Raw genomic sequence first — 16,206 nt, forward strand, 5'->3', positions numbered from 1 at the left:
TATAGGCTTTAACTCAAACATCACTTAGTTAGAAGGCCTTCCCTGATTTTTACAACCTAGATAATGTCTTTCACCCCATCAGAATTATTGTCTTACATAATTTCTTATTGTCTTTTCTCTCCACTTTTGAAAACATGAACTCTTTGTAGCTTAGAGGGCTGAGGGCCAGGATGACGAGAGGATCTTTTTCGTTTAGCCATTGTCAGAGCCAAGAGGTGTTTAGGGGAGAGTTTTATACCTCATGTTACCTCCTTTAGCGCTTATCCCAGGCCACTTCAGGAAAACCTTTCAGTTTAAATAAAAACAGTGCTCTCTTTTTGTGCAAACGTGGCTTCAAGAGAAACCTCCTACATTGCAATGTTTCCCCCGCACCTTTTAAATAGCATTCCAGACCTTCTATTGTTGCTCCTGTACACCCTGCACCAAACAGGAGTCAGAGCAGACATTGGAAAATACTGATACATAAATTATACTTATACATATACAGTTCTTTTGTTCAGCTGTGACTCCAGACAGGATCCAAAGAAGAGGTCACACTCTCTTCTCTGGGTTTTGTGGAGACTTAGTTTCCCCTTCTGTGTTAGCCTCTTAAAGCACTGTGTTAGCTGTAAAAGGGCACAGGAAAGGGTGGCTTACACATATCATTCTAAACCTACCACTCCTTTGAGCACCATTTCTGAATTTCCAGTTGTTTTTTAATTAACTCATTAATATCTAGTAGTTGTTATTTCCCTAATTGTTTTTTTGTGGGCTTTTGAATTGCTGTCATTCCAAAAATAACTGTACTTTGTGTTATTTTGAATTTAGTTAAGCTACTCCAATCTTTTTTTAAAAAAGCTTTGTTTATTCATTTGAAAGGCAGAGTGACAGAAAGGGAGGAAGAAGAGAAGGGGGCGGGAGAGAGAGAAAGAATATTTTCCATTTGCTGGTTCACTCCCCAGACGCCAGCAACAGCCAGGGCTGGGCCAGCCAAGGTCAGAGCAAGGAAGTCCATCTGGGTCTCGTTCCCCTGAAGGTTCAGGGGTTGAAGTACTTGAGCCATCATGTGCTGCCTCCCAGATGCATTAGCAGGAAGGTAGATCAGGAAAACAGCGGCCAGGACTTGAACCAGACACTCTGATATGGGATGTGGGCATCTCAAACACTGTCTTAACCTGCTGTGCTGTGCCCCTCAATCTGTAAAAAAAAGAAAACAGATGATAAATTCCAAATAAACACGTCCTAATTGAATTTATTCATTGCATCTTCACTATTAGCTCTAACTGAACGTGTTTAAAACAAACTCATCTCGCTCCCTCCAACCAAATCCCTTCCTGATTTCCTGGGGATTCATTTTGTCAGTTGCATTACTGTTCTCTCAGTGAAGTGAGTGGGTATTTTGGAGGTCTCTTAGTTCCACCTCCTACCCCGTATTCCTTCTTACCATTGATTATCATGAGTCCATTACCGTCTTACCTCTGGCCCTCATTCCTTCCTACTTTCTCTTTGGATCATATCCTGCTAGTTTCCCTAAATTCTGTCTCTCTTCCCTCTTAAGCTCTCTGTAGCTTCTTTCCATTATAAGGAAGAAAAGTGCATCCAAAATTGCTTTTGGTGGAGTTTTATTTTCTACAGTATTCCAGCTCCTTGAACTGGTTTCCCAGACCTTCTTTAGGTCGGCCTCTACCCACAATTCCAGACTCTTTTTTTTTTTTTTTTTTACCATTTTCTCACAGGCATCTTTTTCTCAGTCAGATTTATCTATTCAGTGTTTCAAGATGCCACATTTACTTTCAGTGAAAATAACTCACTGAATTCTTTAAAATCTTCTCTTCTCTCAAGGGTGTGTGGAAGAGCTCCCTTTGTGGACAACCTTGTCCTAAACCTAAGGAAGATTTACAGAATGAAGCAGACATGTGCCCTGACCTTGAGGAGCTGTGGGAAAATGAGAAGAAACGGACAGAGTTGATTTCTTTGCTTTAGTTGTCTTCATGATCCATATCTGTCTTCACCTAATCGATTTTATGGAGTCTAGAATTGGTAGTTAAAAAGACTAGATGGAGTACTGCAACCATGTTAACATATGTTCATTCTTACTTTCCATTTTGACTGTTCCAAAGGCCATACATTATGTAAGGTACCAGCCCTGGGGTCAAATATAGACAGGCCACCCTTGAAATGGGCTATTCTTCTTCATAAAAGAGTTTTATTTTTCAATAGAGAGTAAACACTGTGCTTTCATTATGACTTGAGAGAAAAGGAGTCAGGAACCCCAGCCCAGGGATGAGGGTTATAACTCTGGGATGTGGTTTCATAAGCTTTCACATCATTTATTTTTGTCACCCGCCAGTTATTAACATTAAACATGTTCAAGTAGACAAAAAAAGCCTTCCTGTATTTAACTTTGGGAACCAGTGGTTAGTAGGTCCTAAAGTAGAGCTTTCCATCTTTCCTTCCCATGATACTAGGTGAGGTTCCCATTGTTTATAACACTGCAGTTTCTCAGTTCTTGTCTGTCTCTTTCATACAAATTCCATAGGGGCAGAACACACCTGCCTTGTTCCCTACCAAATCTCCTGGGCCTAAATCAGAGGCTGCAAAGGCACTCAGGAAGTTCCATTATTTTCCATTTGTTTTCAGAAAACTGCAGAGGGAAGAGCTGAAGTCGCACATATATATATATATATATATATATATTTATTTCTATTCAAAATAAGATTACAGTTTTAATTTTTCCACAAGGATATTCATAATCTTATTTGATACTATCTTCATGGGTTACTATATTTTTCTTTAAAATTTATTCTTAAGGAATGAATTTGAGGTAATTTTGTGTTTGATTTTTTTTAGTTTTAATATTAAATATTGTGCTTATAATATTATTTTGTGTAATAATACAAAAGATTTTTAAATTTTTAAAATTTAAAATTTTAAAATTTTAAAAGTGAGACTCAGTTAATTTTCTTATGATACCACACTTATGATAATACATTAATTATATGTATAGATATGTATTATGTCTTGAGATGTACTAGCTGGGATTATTGCTGAAGTAAAACCCTCAGGTACATATTGTATATTTAAAAAATATAATTAAGAGCAGGTGTTTGGCATATCAGTTAACAGGATGTTTATGATGTCCATATCACACATTAGAGTACCTGGGTTCAATGCCTAGCTCCAGCTACTGACTCTAGTTTCCTGCTAGTATAGAAACCTGGGAGGTAGCAGTGTTGGCTCAAGTAATTTGGTTCCTGCTACCCACGTGGTGACCTGGGTTGACTTCCTAGCTCTTGGCTTTTGCCTTGCCATTGTGGGCGTTTGAACAATGACCTAGCTGAGGAGAGCTCTTTCTCTCAATTAAATAAATAAAATAAATAATAATAAATTAAATAAATAAAAACTACAAAAAATGTATTTTCCAATTTAAACAAGTGTAGCCTTAAGTTATATTTTTCATTTTAAGATGAATTAATTCAATAAAGATTTAAGCAATTATGATACATGAAAAGTAGATTTTTGTTTTGTTACCTAGGACCAAAAGTTACAATTCATTTATTTAAGCATTTTGGTCAGAAGACATTTGAGGCTCTGAAGAAAATTCTTTTTACAGATCACATTGATACCACCATTCTCACCTGTTATCTGATTTTTGACTTATTATTTACACTATTAACCCCACTGATACATTTATGGAATAATGCATTTCCTGTATGAAAACCTGGTACTGTCACACTGATAATCACTTATATAGTCACTACTATGTGATTATTACATTTTTTCTTAAAATTAGCCTAGTGGGTTAATTTTCAAAGATTAGAAATAATTTGGAGTGAATTACAAGCTGCTACTAAAATAATAAGTGCTTTGGGCTGGGCATTGTGGTGCAGCAGGTAGAGCTGCTGCTTGGAACGCCTGTGTTCTATGTCAGAGTGCTTGCTTTGAGTCCTGGCTACTCTGTGTCCTATCCCGTTTCCTGCTACTGTGCATCCTGGGAAGCTGCAGATGGTGGCTTAAGTACTTGAATCCCTGCCACCCATGTGGGAGACCCAGATGGTGTTCCAGATTCCTGGCATCTGCCTGGTAAGCATCAGTGATTGCAGGGCAGGCATTTGGTGAGTGAACCAGTGGCTGCACAATTTCTCTGTCTCTATTTCTATCTCTCTAACTTTCAAATAAATAAAAATAAATTAAAAAACCGAAATGAATAAGTACTTACATGCAATCTATTTTCTTCCTTGATACAGTGGGTCAAGATTAGTAGAGATAAGCTCACCAAAGACGCCAGACAGGTCAGAGCTGTTGAGTGGTTAGAAAATGGAGCAGCCAAAGACATCTTGCTTGGAATGAGGAAAATAAGGCAGGTGGCATTCCTCTGTCTGGGACATCCATCTCCTTCTTCTTTGTATAGTTCTTTCCTGCGATTCTACATTGCTTGACATCTAGCATGCATTCAAATACTTGTTCACTGAATAAGTACATTCAATAATTAGTGAGACGGGGAGTCTGTGAGTTAGCCTTAGGACACTAACAACAACAATGACAAATCCAGATTGGTGTGTGTCCAATTAATATTGCACAACAACTATATTCAGGTAGGATAAAGTTGCCTGAAGGTCCAAGGGAGCTGGTACTGACTACTTTGTCCCTGCTAAGGGGAAATAGTGACTAGTAATTACCAGGGACATAATGGGGAAAATATCTAACAAAAGAGTCAAAGATATACTGTGAAAATGTCAAATACACGTCTCCTTTACCTCCCCTTCTTCCTCAGCTTATTGGTGCTGATCACTGCTTTTGGTAATGGTCCTGACACAGGACCTTGACTATGTTATGTGGATGCTCTCTTATAGCCCAGTGGGTGGGGCTTGCTGTTACTGATTTTGTAAATCTGCTTAATCAGATAACATTTATTTCATGGTGTATTTACATGGGCTGTTGCTTAGAAATACTAAATTATTTATGTTTTCTTTAGAAATAGTCAGGACCTAGCTTTCTATTTGTAATATGAATGAACTTGGGTTACATATTGTGGAAATTACAAAGCTTGTATCAAGTACATTGCTCAAATAGTTGCTGAAAGGATCTTGGTTGTTTTTATTATTTGTGAATGCTGAGATTTAAATTATATTTGAGCTATACAACTGCAGCTTCAAAAATAATATGGTTAATATTTGGAGATTTTAAAAGTATTTATATTTCTTTTTTTGTTTAAGGCAAGGAGATAAAAATAAGCTTCAAAACTTTATTTATTTTCCCTTTCCCATGTTGCCCTTTGATTACATTGGAGACTTTAGAGATATTTGTTAAATTACTACTTGAGTAGCACCAGTGGGCTGTCACAGGCTAGGAGGAAGGTGGAGGGATATGATGTATCATTAAACTATAATATCTCTTGACCTTGGGTTGAAAACAATGGTTTACTCTCACTTCACTTGGTCACTGCTGTCATTAGATGCATATAATATAGTTTGAGTAAAAAGACAGTGATAGTCATCTCAATGTATATTGATTTGTCCCAAAGAGGATGTCTTTTGTTATACATATTGAGCAGATAGGATAAACCCATAGAAATAGTAGCAGAATTTAAAATAAATTTTCTTAAGTTCACTTATGTCAGTTCGTCATTTTATTTGAGATGATAAGAGAATGCCTTATGTAAGAATGCAGACTCAGACTAATGTTTAATCTGAAGGCAGCATGGGAGAAGGGAATTTGAAACTTATATCATTTTATTCTTGTCAACAGCAGTCACTCATATGACAGGAGCATCTAATAGATACCTCCTTCAATAAATTGATTAGCTAATCTGAAATAATCTTTATAAAATCCCACGATCCATCAATGCCTGGATACTATGCCAGGCAGTCAATGAGAGACCACATGGTTTTATCATTATTAGAAAAGAGACTTTGAGCCTGGTGTACTATATACAATAATAAAAAGCCTCAATCAGGCCGGCGCCGCGGCTCACTAGGCTAATCCTCCTCCTTGCGGCGCCGGCACACCGGGTTCTAGTCCCAGTTGGGGCACTGAATTCTGTCCCGGTTGCCCCTCTTCCAGGCCAGCTCTCTGCTGTGGCCAGGGAGTGCAGTGGAGGATGGCCCAAGTCCTTGGGCCCTGCACCCCATGGGAGACCAGGATAAGTACCTGGCTCCTGCCATCGGATCGGCGCAGTGCTCTGGCTGCAGCGTGCCAGCCGTGGCGGCCATTGGAGGGTGAACCAACGGCAGAGGAAGACCTTTCTCTTTGTCTCTCTCTCTCTCCCTGTCCACTCTGCCTGTAAAAAAAAAAAAGCCTCAATCAACTCTGCTATGATTAAAACTCCAAATTATACAAAGAAAGAACAAAAACTCTTTATTAGAATCTCCTTCATGGTGAAGCATGATTGAGTGGCTCTGACCTGAAACCATCACATGCAACACTGATTAGACAAAAAACAAATGTGAACAGATAAAGGCTGTGGCTGGGAAGAGTAGGACAGCATCCACTCTGTGCAAAGGGAAGCAGGACTCTAGAGTAAATTATGAGGCAGGCAAAGTGAGGGACTCAGTTTCCTTGTCTCTCAAAGACAGCTTTTGGATTTAGGTGATCTGTTGAGTACCTTTTAGGTTTAAAATTTGAGGAAATAATGATTCTAAAATTTGGGGTCTCTCCATTTTCTAGACCCTGTGCTATCTTTGGAGCACTTTCATAGCCTGTGAGAGGTCTCCTTGTTGTCCCCATCTTCTTCCTCGCATAGGGTACTCACCCAGCTCTGGCTCACCCTCAACTCTAGCTGTTAATCTGTGCATCCTCTTCTTGTGAACACTTCTTGTTCAAGGCTTTCCTGACCAGCAACCTAATTTGTTCAAATGACATTTTATCTCTTTCACAATATATTTACATTTCCAGAAGGATATTTTGAAACATTTATCTCTGCATCTTCCCCCTTCTTGTTTACTGTGAAACTTTCAGCGCTGAAGCTAAACAATGACCTTCAATTTTTTTTTTCTTTTTCTTCTTTGTAATTTGTTACCATGTAATGAACTCTCTTCTATGTGTCTTCAAGCCCCTAGGACATAGCCATCCTCCACCTCCAATCTTCTACTCCACTCTTCTGCTGAAGAATTTGATCTTCATAATGGCTACTGCTTTGGGAACTACTTTTGGCTACTTTGGGAACTTTGCCTTCCCCTGTACTTTGTGGTAGCCCAGCTGTATTACAGCGATGATGGGAGCAGCTCCTATCTTGTTTTTGAGAGCATTTACCTATTCACTAGCTAAATATCTACAATTTATCAAGGTTGACAAGTCACTTTGTACCAACTTTCCCAAAGTACCCCGGGTGATCCTTGCCCAATTTGATTCTATGATGATGCACACATGGAGGGCCGTGTGAAAGTGACCAGAGCACTGGGAAGTTGAAAGAAGACCCAGGTTTCAGGGAGGAGGGTTTAGAATGCACTGCCTTTGAGACTGGCACACAGTTGAAGCAGGAAGTGAGCACATATGGATGAGACAGCAACGCATGATGTCCTGTTGCCAGCTGGGATGTGACAGATTTACAGATGCCCCTCTCCAGCTGTCAAGATTTCATATAATCCCCTTGAAAAATTGTCTTTGGAGGAAAAGGAACGTGAGCAGAGTGGGAGTATCTTGAACTGATGGAATATTTATCTGATGAGACATTTGTAAATCAGAAGTTAACGCCAGGAGGCAAGACTGAGGTATTCAAAACATTTAATGTTGAAATTAAATATTAAAAATGTTTAAACTAAAATGCATGGACAATATATGTACTCGTGCAGTTTAACAAAGAATCAAGCTTAAGAAAGAGGACTTGTCAACACTTCAGAATCTTCCTGTATGGTCATTTGTGATCATAACATCTCCTTCCCTCCTTCCTAATGGTAACCACTATCTTATTTAAACTTTTAAAAATATTTATTTGTATTTCTTTGAGAGAGAGAGAGAGAGAGATTAAGAGATCTCCCATTTACTGGTTTACTCTGCAAATGCTCACAACAGCCAAGGCTGGGCTGGATTGAAGCTGGGAGCCAAAGACTCAATCAGATGTGTTATGTGGACCCAAGTACTTGAGCCATCACCTGTTGCCTCCCAGGATGTGCATTAGCAGGTGGTTGGAATTGGGAGTGGAGCTAGGACATGAACCCAAGTACTCTGATATGGAACGTGGGTGTTCTGAGAGAGGGCCTAACACTGTGTCAAATACTGCCCCTAAAAATATATTTTATCAACTTCAGGATGCAATGACTTTGAACAGCCCTTGTCTTGACTATTGAGGAATAGTTTTTTTGTGTGTGTGCATATTTTGAACTTTTTACTTCGTGTAGAGTTGGTCTTCTGTGTATAAAGTTAATAAAAAATGGATCTTAGTGGAGAATGGGGCGGGGAATGGGAAAGGGAGGGAGGAGAAGGGATGGGAGTACGGGTGGGAGGGCGGGAATTGTGGGACAAATCACTGTATTCCTAATGTTGTATTTATGAAACGCATGAAGTTTGTATTCATTAAATAAAAGGTTTCTTTGGGGAAAATATTTTTTATCAACTACCATAAGCACAATCATGCCATAGTCATTCCTGTATAGTTATCATGAACACACACACACACACACAAACACACTTCTCTGGATAAAAACCTAGCAGTGATATTGTTGGGTCATTGAATATGTATGTCCTTGCCTTTACTGAATGCAGCTAGTTTTCAAGTAGTCCCACCATTTTAAGGCCCAACAGTTGTTATGAGAGTTTCTGTTGTTCTGCATCCTTGACAACTTGTTTTTTGTCAGACAATAAGCCAGTAACACTTGTAGTATTTTGCAGTGCTTGCTGTCAGCTGCTGACTTACATTTTCATTTCTCAGAGTAGATAGACCAGAAGAGACATGACAGAATTCCCACCACTGCTTCCACGTGCCTACCTGCACCTGCACGCTGCTCTACTCTTCATTCTGTCCTATTGTTGTGGAGGAATTGTGTGTGCTTTGCTGAGGCCAATCATCCCACTTGTGTCCTAGATTCCTTCCTTTAATATCTACACGAGGACACTGTTCCACTAAAGTTCTCCTTTTTCTTCTGCATCATCATTTCCTCTCTCCCAACTGGGTCATTCCCATTAGCATACAAGCCTGCAGTTATTTCTCCCAGCTTAAGACATAACTAATGGTAGTTAACAGCACTGCCGGAAACAGCTCCATTTTCCTGTTTTCCTTTATTACAGCAAAGCTTTCAGAGTTGTCTTCTCACTGTGTCGAGTTCCTCACCTTCCATTCTATTCTTAAACACAATACAATTAGATATTCTTCCTTTTTATTTCACTAGAATTGCTCTTGTCAGTGTCAATTTGTTAAGTCAACAACAGGAGTCACTGTGCATTTACTCCTCATGTAGGATCTCTGTTCTTAATGTACATTTGTACATTGTGATTTAATGCTGTAACTAGTACTCAAACAGTATTTTACACTTGGTGTTTCTGTGTGGGTGCAAACTGTTGAAATCTTTACTTAATATATGCTAAATTGATCTTCTTTATATAAAGATAATTGAAAATGAATCTTGATGTGAATGGAAGGGGAGAGGGAGTGGGAGAAGGGAGGGTTGCGGGTGGGAGGGAAGTTATGAGGAGGAAAAAGCCATTGTAATCCATAAGCTGTACTTTGGAAATTTATATTCTTTAAATAAAAGTTGAAAAAAAACCTGAATTGCTCTTGTCAAAGTCACCAATGACTGTCATATTGTTATTCCAGGTGTAGTTTCTCAGTCCTTTTCCTATTTGATCTGTCAGGAACATTTGGCTTTATTTCTTCTTTACTGAATTTCCAGGGTATCTCCTGAGTTTCCTCCTACTTCACTGGTTACATTTTCTTATTCTCCTTTGCTGGTTTCTGTACATCACTTTGATCTCTTTTGGACACTCAGCATTTGAATCTTTCCTTTACTTGTTCCCGCTCAATTGATGAACTCATCCAGGCTCCTGCTTTTCATAGTATAATTAAGCTGGTAACTCACAAATTATCTTTTCTCTTTGGACCTGTTCAGGGACCTCCAGATTTGTTTATCCAAGTGTTTACTTAGATGTCTAATAAATCCCTTAACAAGCCTGAAACCAAACCCCTGATTTTTTCTTAGAGTTGCTATAGCATTTGCTTTTGTGTAAACAAGAAAAAAGGCTTATCTTCCTCTAGGCAGATGGTGCCTGTTTGGGGAGTACAGCTTTGTCTGGACACATGCACACAGCCATTTTCAGCTTCCCTTATCTTCTCCTTCAAATAGCAACCACTATAGGTTTCCATTTTGGTTAGTTGCAGCTCCATCCATCCGATGTTTCACTCAAATATTTTGGAAACATCCTTGAGTTTCTTTTTTGTTTCCAATCATGTCCAGTTAATCAGTAAGCCTTGATGGATACATCAGGTTGGGTAAGAAGGAAAGGAATTGTAGGTAGTGGAATAACACAAAGGTAGGCCCACCAGAGAGCACATATCATGTTCGAGGAGGCAGGGTAACTCTTCTTCAGCTTTGCCAGTTTTTTTTAATGCTATTCCTTTTTTGCTTGGAAATTTCTTCCTTTCTACTTTCCACAGTGCAGTTTGTCTTTTATAGTTCAGCTCAAATAACAACTACTTTGTTGACATTTCTTTAACCTTAGCACCAAACTATTCTGTTTTTTTACTATTTATCTGTTGCCATTGATTTCTCAACAATGTTGCAGTGGATTCGTTTCTGAGAGGAACAGCGTGGTGGGGGCAAGAGGCCCGGAGTCACCACACAGACCCCAGGAGTCGGGTGAAAGCAGGCTTGAGGCGAGCAGCCCACAGACTCATTTGAAACTATGTCTTATATAGCCAAGACCAGCCAGTCTGGTCAAGGGGCAGTCTATGCCCCATCCAATCACAGCCTGCCAGGCAGTTTCCAAAGCCATCCAATCACAGCCTGCCAGGCGGTTTCCAAAGCCATCCAATCACAGCCTGTTGCCAGGCAGTTTCCAAAGCCATTCCTGAGTAACTAATGCTCGCTTGCCAGTGGCCACCTTGGCATGGCCCTCTCATTCCACCACATTTATCAATATTCATAATAGTTTGGTTGTGCCTCTGCTTATTTATCTGTAACTGGTGATATTAATACTGCCCAACTTAGTGTTTTTATGATATAGAATTGAGTTAATATTTGTACAGTGCTTTGAAGAGTATCTAGCACATGGTAAATACTAAAAAATTGGCTGTGTTGAAATGCTGATAATGTTGGAAAAATGGCAAGGCCAAGTCATTACTTATTAATACTCACCTTGAATGTAAATGGCCTCAACTCTCCAGTTAAAAGATACAGAATGGCTGAATGGATTAAAAAACAAGACCCATCTATTTGCTGCCTACAAGAAACACATCTAACCAAAGAAAGTAAATGCAAACTGAAAGTGAAAGGATGAAAAAAGATATTACATACTAATGGAAAGCAAAAAAGGGCAGGTTTTGCTATCCTTGTATGAGACAAAATAGATTCTAGAATTAAAAACTGTTAAAAGAGATACAGAAGGGCACTATGTAATGATTAAGGGATCAGTTCAACAGGAAGATGTGACTATAACAAATGTATACATACTGAATTATAAGGTGACTGGCTATTTGAAAGAAATGTTAATGGATATAAAGAGAAATATAGACTCCAATAGTAATGGGGGACTTCAATACCCCACTTTTATCAATGGACAGATCAACTAGACAGAAAATCAACAAAGAAACAACATAGCTAATTGACACTGCGGACCAAATGGACCTAACATATCTACAGAACTTTTCACCCCATAGTGGCAGAATACACATTCTTCTCATCAATGCATGGAACTTTTTCTAGGATAGACCATATCCTAGACCTTAAAGCAAGTCTCAGCAAACTAAAAAAAATCAAAATCATATCATGCATCTTTTCAGACCACAATGAAGTTAATCTGGAAATCAACAATTCAAGAATCTCTAGATCATATGCAAGCATATGAAGACTGAACAACATGTTCCTGAATGAACAGTGTGTCATAGAAGAAATCAAAAGAGTAACAAAAAATTTCTGGAAACAAATGAAGACTACTACATCATACCAAAACTTATGGGTTGGGACCGGCACAGTGGTGTAGCAGATAAAGCCACCACCTGCAGTGCTGGCATCCCATATGGGTGCCAGTTTGAGTCCCAGCTGCTCCACTTCTAATCCAGCTCTCTGCTATGGCCTAGGAAAGCAGTGGAAGATGGCCCAAGTTCTTGGGTCCCTGCACCCACATGGGAAGACCTGGAGGAAGCTCCTGGCTCCTGGCTTTGGATCGGTGCAGCTCTGGCTGTAGAGGCCAATTGTGGAGTGAATCAGTAGATGGAAGACCGCTCTTTCTCTGCCTCTTCTTCTCTCTTAAAATAAATAAATAAAAAAAATCTTTAAAAGAAAACAAAAAAAAATTATGGGTTATAGCAAAAGTGGTGTTAAGAGGGAAGTTTATAGCAATTGGTACTTACATAAACTAATTGGAAGGATACTAAATAGATGAACTATCAAAGCATCTCAAGGACCTAGAAAAACAACAAACCAAACCCCAAATTAGTAGGAAGAAAAAAATAATTAAAATTACAGAAGAAATAGACAAAACTGAAACCAAAAAATATGAAAGATCAGCGAAAAGAAGAGCTGCTTTTTTTTTTGAAAAAATAAACAAAATTGATACACTGCTGGTGCAACTAAACAAAAAAAAAAGAAGGGGAAGACCCAAAGCAGCACAATCAGAGATGAAATACTAAATGAAGCAACAGATACCACAGAAATAAAAGAATCATCAGGAATTACAATAAAGAACATATACCAACAAATTGGGAAACCTAGAAGAAATGGATAGATTTCTGGACACTTACAATCTACCAAAATTGAGACATGAAGACATAGAAAACCTAAACAGACCAATAACCACAATGGAAATTGTATCAGTAATGAAGATCCTCCCAAGAAAGAAAAGCCCAGGACCAATGGCTTCACTGCTGAATTCTACCAGACATTTAAAGAAGAACTAACTCCAATTCTTCTCAAGCTATTCAAAAAGCTTGAAAGGGAGGGCATCCTCCCAAACTCCTTCTATGAAACCTGCATCACAAAAAAGATATGACAGAGAAAGAGAACTATAGACCAACATCCCTGATGAACATGGATGCAAAAATCCTCATCAAAATATTAGCTAATCGAATTCAACAACACATCAGAAAGATCATCCACCTAGACCAAGTGGGATTTATCCATGGTATGCAGGGGTGGTTCAACATTCACAAATCATTAAATGTGGTACATCATATTAACAAACTGAAGAACAAAAGCCATATGGTCATCTCAACAGATGCAGAGAAAGCATTTAATAAAATATGTCCTTTCATGGTGGAAGCTTTAAGCAATTGGGTATAGAAGGAACATCCTGTTGAATGGGGAAAAGCTGGAAGCACTCCTTCTAAGATACAGACAAGGATACCAACTCTCACCATTTCTGTTTACTATGGTCATGAAAGTTATAGCCATAGACATTAGGCAAGACAAAGAAATCAAAGGGATACAAATTGGAAAGGAGGAAATCAAACTATCCCTATTTGCAGATGATATGATTCTATATATAGTGGCTCCAAAAGACTCAATGAGAGACTTTTGTAACTCGTAAAGAGTTACAAAATATGAATATTTTCATATTCATACAGAATATGAAATCAACATGAAAAAAATCAATGGCCTTTGTATACATAGACATTGTCATGGCTGAGAAAGAACATTTAAGATCAGTCCCATTCACAATAATGCCAAAAATAATTAAATACCCTGGGATAAGTTTAACCAAGGATGTCAGAGATCTCTATGATGAAAATTACAAAACATTAAAGAAAGAAATAGAAGAACACATTAAAAAATGGAAAAATGTTCATGGATTGGAAGATTAAACATCATCAAAATTTCCATTCTACCAAAAAACAATGTACAGATTGAATATGATCCCAATCAAAATACTAATGATATTTTTTCAGATTTAGAAAAAATGATGCTAAAATTCATATGGAAACACAAGAGACCCTGAATAGCTAAATCAGTCTTATACAGCAAAAACAAAACCAGAGGCATCACAATACCTGATTCAAGACATACTACAGGGCAGTTATAATCAAAACAGCCTGGTACTGGCACAAAAACAGACTTGTAGACCACTGGAACAGAATAGAAACTCCAGAAATCAATCCATACATCTACAACCAACTTATCTTTGACAGAGGAACTAAAATCAATCCCTGTAGCAAGGACAGTCTCTTCAACAAATGGTGCCGGGGAAACTGGATCTCCACATATGGAAGTAGGAAACAAGACCCATACCTTATACTTTACACAAAAATCTACTCAAAATGGATCAAAGATCTAAATCTATAAACTGATACCATCAAATTATTAGTGAACATTGGGCAAACCCTGTAAGACATTGGCATAGGCAAAGAATTCTTGGAAAAGACCCCTGAAGCACAGGCAATCAAAGCCAAAATTGACAAATGGGATTACCTCAAGCTTAGAAGTTTCTATACTGCAAAAGAAACACTCAGCAAAGTGAAGAGGCAATAAACAGAATGGGAGAAAATATTTGCAAACTCTGTAACTGACAAAGGATTAACATCCAGAATCTATAAAGAGCTCAAGAAATTCAACGACAGCAAAACAAACAATAAAATTAAGAAATGAGCAAAAGGCTTGAACAGATATGTTTCAATACAGGAAATTAAAATGGCCAACAGACACTTGAGAAAATATTCAGGATCATTAGCCATCAGGGAAATGCGAATCAAAACCAGAATGAGGTTTCACCTCGCTCCAGTTAGAATGGCTCTCATATAGCAATCAATAAACAACAAATGCTGGGGAGGATGTGGGGAAAAAGGTATGCTGGTCCACTGTTGGTGGAATGTAAACTGGTGCAGCTACTGTGGAAGACAGCATGGAGATACCTCAGAAATCTGAATACAGACCTACCATATGATCCAGCCATCCCACTCTTGGAGATTTACCCAAACCCAAAGAAATCTGCATCTGAAAGAGTTATCTGTACCCACTATGTTCATTATAGCACAATTCACAATAGCAATTATATGGAATAAACCCAGATGTCCATCAGCTTTTTCCTAGATAAAGAAATTATGGTATATATATGCTATAGAGTACTACTCAAGTGTAGTACTCTATGAAATAAAATCCTTTTTTTTTTTATAAGAAGATGAACGTACCTGGCAACCATTATACTTAGTGAAATAAGCCAGTCCCAAAAAGACAGATATCATATGTTTTCCCTGATCTGAGATAAGTAATAGAGTACCTAAAATTAATGTATTGGCATGAAATAGACATTTTGAGATTTGATGATTGTGATTGTTTATAGCCCTTGTTTCTTCTGTTGAGGAACAGTGTTTTTTTTTTTTTTTTTCTTTCTTCATGCTATTTGTTGAACTCTTTTACTTAGTGTAGAGTTGATTATATGATTATTAAGTAAACTGAATATGATTTTTGTAAAAATTAAGATGGGAATGGAGAGGGAGGAGGAGGAATTGTTGGAGCATGGGCGGGAGGGGTGGAAGGAGAGGAAGTGTCACTATGTTCCTAAATTTGTATATTATGAAATACATGAAACTTGTATATCTTAAATAAAGCTAAAAAGAAAAAAAAAGAAAATATTGGTAATGTTTCTGTATTCCTGTGGACTGTGCTTTTAGGGGCTTAATGAGGTTATCTGATTAATCTTTGAGTAGTAAGCATTTAACACAGTACTAAGCATCCAGTACATACATGTTTTTGGTGAAATGGGTTCATATTCTGTGTATGTGTTTGAGTAGACATAGAGATATAAATGTAGGGTATATTAGAAAAAATCCTGGATTTAGATTTAATGACAAAGCTGTGACTTCAACTTTTCCAATTATACGATCTTGGGCAAAGTTCTCAACTTTTTGAATCTTGGTTTCTTCAGCAGGAAATAGAGAAAAATAGTACTTTTGGGTGATGTCATGAGGATCTCTTGAGATGAAGTACTCACATGCATGGATTTCAAAATTTTTCTGCACCAAAATAAGCTTACCTTTTAATTCAATTTTCCACGAACTTTTTTGAAGTATCCTTGTATATGAAAGTACTTGGTAATCTATAGCTCATGAGATAAATTAAGTTTATTTGATATTATGGTATAAAATTC

At 38.0% G+C, this 16,206-nt stretch overlaps 1 non-coding gene across 1 annotated transcript; it reads right to left on the bottom strand.

Moving 5' to 3' along the window:
* Positions 1-498: 498 nt before the first annotated feature.
* Positions 499-619, bottom strand: LOC127484053 (small nucleolar RNA SNORA26). Its single transcript, XR_007910834.1, has one exon. It is a non-coding gene; the product is annotated as a small nucleolar RNA SNORA26 (small nucleolar RNA).
* Between the last annotated feature and the right edge of the window lie 15,587 nt (positions 620-16,206).

Source organism: Oryctolagus cuniculus, chromosome 12 (genome assembly GCF_051225735.1).
Source record: "Oryctolagus cuniculus isolate XC-2025 breed Fujian yellow rabbit chromosome 12, ASM5122573v1, whole genome shotgun sequence".
Taxonomy (NCBI): Eukaryota; Metazoa; Chordata; class Mammalia; order Lagomorpha; family Leporidae; genus Oryctolagus; species Oryctolagus cuniculus.